At 45.2% G+C, this 6,383-nt stretch overlaps 1 non-coding gene across 1 annotated transcript; it reads left to right on the top strand.

Annotated features, from left to right (window-relative positions):
* Positions 1-3,458: 3,458 nt before the first annotated feature.
* LOC119462980 (U2 spliceosomal RNA) lies at positions 3,459-3,644 on the top strand. Its single transcript, XR_005194326.1, has one exon. It is a non-coding gene; the product is annotated as a U2 spliceosomal RNA (small nuclear RNA).
* Positions 3,645-6,383: the final 2,739 nt, after the last annotated feature.

Below are 6,383 nucleotides of genomic sequence, written 5' to 3'. Positions count from 1 at the left end.
GCTTAAGCATCGCATATTTATCTCGCAGAAAAAGCAAATAAGTCGAGTACGCAAATTCTGCAAAATTTTGAACAAACCTATGGTCACTACATTCAGGTTGCGCGTTTATTTCTTTTGGTGTTTTATTATTTACCTATTTTCTAGGCCCTCGCCAGGCTTTGGCAGAGGGGCGGGAAAAAAGCGCAAGGTAACCCAAGCAGCTGCAAGTACACGTCATCACACCTATTTAACACCGATCGTTACCTATTTCATTATATAGAATTTTTTTCAAATGTTGGCTGCGTCCGACAGCACCGTACTACCTTGGTACTTCAACAGTGTCCCACCACCATGGCTTGTGGATTTAGGACTACCGGCTAAGCACGATATCGCGAGATACATCCTGGCCGCGGCTTTTGCATTTCCGTAGGGGCGAAATGCAAAACCTCCGCGTACCGTGCATTGCGTACGTTAAAGGCCCCAGGTGGTCAAAATTATTACAGAGAGACCCACAACGGCATGCCACAAAATCAAATCGCTATTTTTCCACGATGTACCTTACCTTTTAAAGCGACTACAATGTTTACCTGTTGCTTAACAAAGTTTCACGAATTAAAGAATATATTTCTATTTTTAAGCGCTAGTTGCAATTGCAGAAATGAAGACCGGTAACGATGGAACCATGTGCCAATGGCGGAAATCTCGAAATCTACAGGAAGATTTTCAAGACATCCAGCCACAAGATTTTCAAAACAAAAAAGGTATTACATTGACATACAAATTAGTTCATCTCTGCTCCGTGCAAGCAAGTATTTGTGCTACTGGAATGCCCATCTATTTCGTGGCACGTATTGGCATGCATTGCAGGGATGGCCACATATTTCGGAAATCTTCGTGTAGCCTCGTTATTTCTGCTACCGATGATATGACTTCGTTATACTCATGCTTAATATACATACACACAATAGATGCTATAAATAAATAATGAGCTGTCGATATTCATTTGTGTTAGCTCAGTGAGGCTTTCTATCTCTCTCTTTCTTCGTTTTTACTTTTTTTTCTCTTTTTTGCTTTTTGGGCTGGAACTGTCGGTCACTTGCCGTGAGCCATCCTAACAGGTAGATAAGGCTATCTGCCACGAGCGACTCAACTATTTAGGCGAGATGCCCTGACACCTTTTAATGCGTGACAACTTTCTGTATTACGTACTTGTACGTGCATTTTACAATAAGAACAGGAAGGTAGTAGTGTTTCAATGAATGAATTGGAACTTTAATAAGTCTGTTAGACTACTGTAATGGCATTTAATTGCACGAGTGATTATCGATATTCATTTTGTTGCTTATCCAAGTGCGGTAATGTGGTGTGAAAACATAAGAATTTCAACCCGCCCGTCCCTGGCACAGAATGACGTGAGTGAACTTCACGGGGACAGGTGCCTTTCGATCCAAATGTGCTGTCTCTTATCCCTTAATTCTTGACGTGAGATAATGATTTTAATTATGGTTGACGGTTCAATGCTAACTGCGGCTCAACTAAAATGGGAACAACAATCTGCATAATCGACAGCAAAACTTCTAAGTGCAAGGTTAGCAGTAATGATTCAGAACGCTTCAAATGAGTTTTTTCGCTGCATTGTTCGTGTCGGTAGAGCCCTGTGGAAAAGATTTTATCACCATCCTAAATCTTACAGCACCACAATCCTCCCCCTCACTTCCCTACCCTTACTAAAAAAATTCCTAACTAAAGCAAGCAAGACTGTCGTTAGTGCTTCGGGTCGGTAGTGTCTACAACGCACGCGCTCACATGCGAAGCGTATTTTGATTTCAAAGAATTCTGCAAACGATTTTAAAAGGAGACGGTGCTTCCAAAAAGTTTGTCGTTATAATTGGTTGAAGGCTTGAATCTAGGTGCTCGAAACGCTTCTGGCAAAAGTGACCTGTATTTTCATATACGGGCAACTAAAAACCGAATGTACAGGGTTCCGGTACATTTGGGTTTCGGTTTTGAGAAAGGTCGGTTTCCGGCCGAAACATCGCTAATAAACACTTGTTTTTGAAGAACTGCATGAACTATTCAACTATAGCCTTGCGGTAACCATTGATACACCTACCTTGAGGTATATATATATATATATATATGAAAACATATACACATATATATATATATATAGCTACAATTAATGCAAGACGGCGCATGTGCCGATTTCAAAGGGGCACTAACGTTTATTTCGACCGGGCTGGCGAAAACGGCACGTACATATCTGTAGCGGCGTATAGACGACTTCTTTCTTGTAGATGTGCTTGCACACACACCACACACACACACACACACCACACACACACACACATATATATACACAATTAACACGGCAGCGCATGTGCCATTTCGCACACACATTTCACGCTACACACACTATAGACATGTAGATGTGCTTGCACACACACACACACACCACACACACACACACACACGCACACGCACACGCACACGCACACGCACACGCACACACACACACACACACACACACACACGAAGCAAGGAAGGAAGGAGATGATGTGTGCGGCAAGAGAGTCGGGAATAGTGACGGCCGAAGCGGCAGAATATGCAATTATTGCAATTAGAATCATTGCAATTAGTGTTGTTATTGAATATGATATTGAAGCAACTTGGCGACCCCGCAACAATTTTGGTGGCAGTATCGGGATCGCACATGATGGAGCATCTGAAGGAGATAAGATGAGCGCACTACGTGAGGCTCTAGGGAGATAAGATCTTAAATGGGAACTATTCCAGCGAAAAACGGTCCTTCATTGAGAAACAAATTTGGATCGTTCACTGCTGCAGCGTGTTGCGTCACCGGAGCGCCGAGTGAGAAGGAGGTCGCACGCGAGGAAAGGATGTCAAATAACTGTGACAAGCATGAGACTGGGTCATGAAATAGGCAAGACGTCTCTGATGAGGTGGTCGAACACTCAACTGAAAGATGTTGATTTGGCGGCTCCGACATGCATTCGCGAAGCGCAGGCGTCCAAGGAAAAAACATTCGATGCCATTCCACTCTGTGAAAGTGAATCACCAGCGAAGCTGTGCATGTGATGATTGCCCGTAGCTCCGGTGAAACGTTCAAAGTTAGCGGGATCGGGGCCACACGGATGGCTCGCTTATCTTTCGCCTCGCAGTCCTGGTGGGCCGCACGCTTCCGCTTGGCGTCCGCGGCACGCTCACTGTCGGTGGTCGCCTTCCGCCACCGCCGCCACCGCCGTGCCCATTCCCTTTTCTGATCACGCCGTCGTTCTTGGTAGGCACGCTGTTCGGCTTCAGACAGTGCAACACGAGGCCTACCCATTTCACAGTCAAAGCAGAACTAAGGAAAGGACCCTATGTGGAGCATATGACGTCAGGGGACAGAAGACACTCAATTTGGTAAACACTAGTTTGAATACACGGGATGGCATATACACGTGTATGGTGCAAACATAGAAAGGGCTGACGCGGGTCAAAGTGTCGTATCTGTTCTTCTCAGCTTAATATATGATACGGCTTGTATTTGGACCCAAGATATTAAACCTATTTTTGCAAGTTGGCGGAGTGCTTGAAGCCTGCTTCACCTCTGCCGCGAGACGGCCCGGTATTGCACTATCTATGGGATCGGCTCGCGGTTTTTGATCTACGGACATCGATCCGCTGGAAACAAACCACATATACAGCTTCGCTGTAAAAAGAGATAGTAATTGGAAGCAGGACAGTTGGTAAACTATCACTGATACCCGTGGTGCGGGCTGCCTTCTGGCCACAGCAGGCAGCAGCCGAGGTGAGTTCCAAGCACGAAGCTGTGCGAGTCGATAAAATTTGGTGGCGATGTCTGAGAAGAGCTCATCTAGCTGCCAGTACGCAGCTTAGCACGCCTCTGTAAGTCACGTGATTGTGTCGACCAACGAAAGCAAGCAGGGCGTTCTATCATAACCGCCACACGACGCAAGTGCAATCGAAGGCCGAGATTGCAGTCAGTTCCATAAATTGATGGCGGAAAGCGTACAGCAGATCTGCGTCCACAGCACGCTGTTTAAGTCACAGCCTCTATTAAAGTATGTCCTCGCAAGTTGCCTGCCCGCGTTCAAACTATCAGTGGTGATAAGCCGCAGCAAGGACCAGTTGCTGTCTTGTAATCTGACGGAGATCACGGTCTTACATCGACGATACCGCCTCAGTGTGTCAATGGACGGCGGCAAGAACGTGGACGAGGAGCTCACAGAAACTGACAAGGTGGGTCAAACTTGAAAGGCCACAAGGCGCGCAAGCTACACGTTAACCAGGGGCTCAGGAAGGCAACTAAGGTGGTTGCACGTTGGGCTTGTTGGTGTTGCTGAACAGTGACACGGAACACACACACACACACACACACACACACACACACACACACACACACACACACACACACACACACACACACACACACACACACACACACACACACACACACACACACACACACACACACACACACACACACACACACACACGGCGCTAGTAAGGCCTCGCCCCTGCAAACATAATCGACTACATACTCACACAACTGTCTGTACACAATAAATGTCTTCAGGCGTTAAAAATAACGGATGGCGTTACACGACCTGCATTGTGGTGGACCTTGTTTAGGCTAATTGTCTAATTGAGCCTAATTAGCTAACTTTTATTTACGTTAGTTACGATTACTTAAGTTTGTGAAAAAAAAGTTGTCTGCAAGTCAAGGACGGATAAAGCGTTTAAGGAAACCTCGGATTTGTGCCATTCTTTTGTTTCGAAGAAGGACAAAAGCCCGCGAAAAAAAATATATATGCCACGTGAGCACGCATCGGCATACCTACGATAGCAGTGGTTTCAAGCGTAAATATTTTCATCGATTGCGCCATGAATTTCGCGCATATTGAATGCCACGGCTTCGCGCTCGATCATGACCGAAAAGGAAAGCCGGAAGCTACAGTACACTGTAGCTTCCGGCTTTCCTTCTCGGTCGTGCTCTAGTACTCAGTGTGCTCTAGTATACTAAAGCACAGTACTAGAGCACGACTACTCTTTTCCAGAACGATTAGCTCAGCGCGTATTCGATGTGGTTTATGTTTCGGAGCCTTGCAATCGAAGTTTCATTCCATGGAGTCGTTACCGTTCACTGCCGTCATGGATGCATAAACGAGACTGGCAAAAATTCCTGCAGTTTGCCAGACAAAATATATAGCAACGCTGCGCACAAGGAAGTATACAGATGTTCTAGGATAGTCTGTCGATTTCAATTGTCGATTTCGTTAACTCTGAAAGGGACATTTCGGTTGAATTACTGTAGGCTGATGTTCGTTGTGTGTTCGAAGTTGCCTTATCTGCAATTCCTGCTGCGTGCGTAACGTGGTGATGACAACTGCGCCCATAATACCTTGCCTGTGAATTGGCTGTTTTAGGTGACCTTCGCTTTAGCTGTATTCACTCGCTGAAACAAATCTCAGTTTCAGCTTGCGCATCGCAGGTCACAAGATCACATCCCACTCTTTCCTGCGGTGCACTTCATTTACTGCGAAACTTTTAAGAGGAGTTTTTCAATGGTTTTCGCATGGTGGTGAAGGCCGACGCGAGGCGGCGTGGTCGATATAAAATGTAAATACCATGCAACATGGGTCGGAGCGCCAAAGTTACTTTGAAACGTAATAATAAATTATTATAATATAAAATTTTCTTAGCGCATATCTCATTTGAATGGGAAACCTAACTGCATGTCTCTTTTTTTTTTAGGCCAGTAATTTCTTATTACTGTTTTGAGATAGCATTATGCTGGCTCCCCATTGGAGGCGGAAAAATGTATCCCTAGCAAAAAAGATACAAGAAAATGGTACGGGAATCTAGCAATATCGAAAATGAAAACAGGAAAAGAAGAAAAGGACAGAAGGAGTAAGAAACGGTACAAGAAAAACAAGAACCAAATGACAGAAGCTCTATTATAAGTCGAGCACAAAGAAGACTGTCTGTGGCTTTTCCAGAGAAGAGGACCACCGCGAAATGTACACCATAAAAAAATTTTGCCGCCATCCGCAGGATGAACTATCCTCGCGGGAACACTTCCTTTTCTTTCTTCAATTTTTTCCCTGAGACTTAGAGCAATTTTTCACACCTGTGTGTGTTCAAAAGCGAGCCACGGATCTTAGAAATAATATTGGTGGAGAAGAAGAAAACACGAGGAACAGAAAAAGCGCCACTAGAACGTTATGTGAATGCAGGTGATGAATACACGGCGTCTTAGATTTCTCTCAAGAGCTCGAAAACCACACGGTAGCCGCATACCAACGGCGGCTCAAGAAAGGAATATAGGCATGTTTCTTGTGTTGGGCTGCTCGGGGAACCGAATCTAGGGTAGGTGC

Source organism: Dermacentor silvarum, chromosome 8 (assembly GCF_013339745.2).
Source record: "Dermacentor silvarum isolate Dsil-2018 chromosome 8, BIME_Dsil_1.4, whole genome shotgun sequence".
Lineage (NCBI taxonomy): Eukaryota > Metazoa > Arthropoda > Arachnida > Ixodida > Ixodidae > Dermacentor > Dermacentor silvarum.
This window is presented reverse-complemented; position numbering and strand designations above follow the sequence as displayed.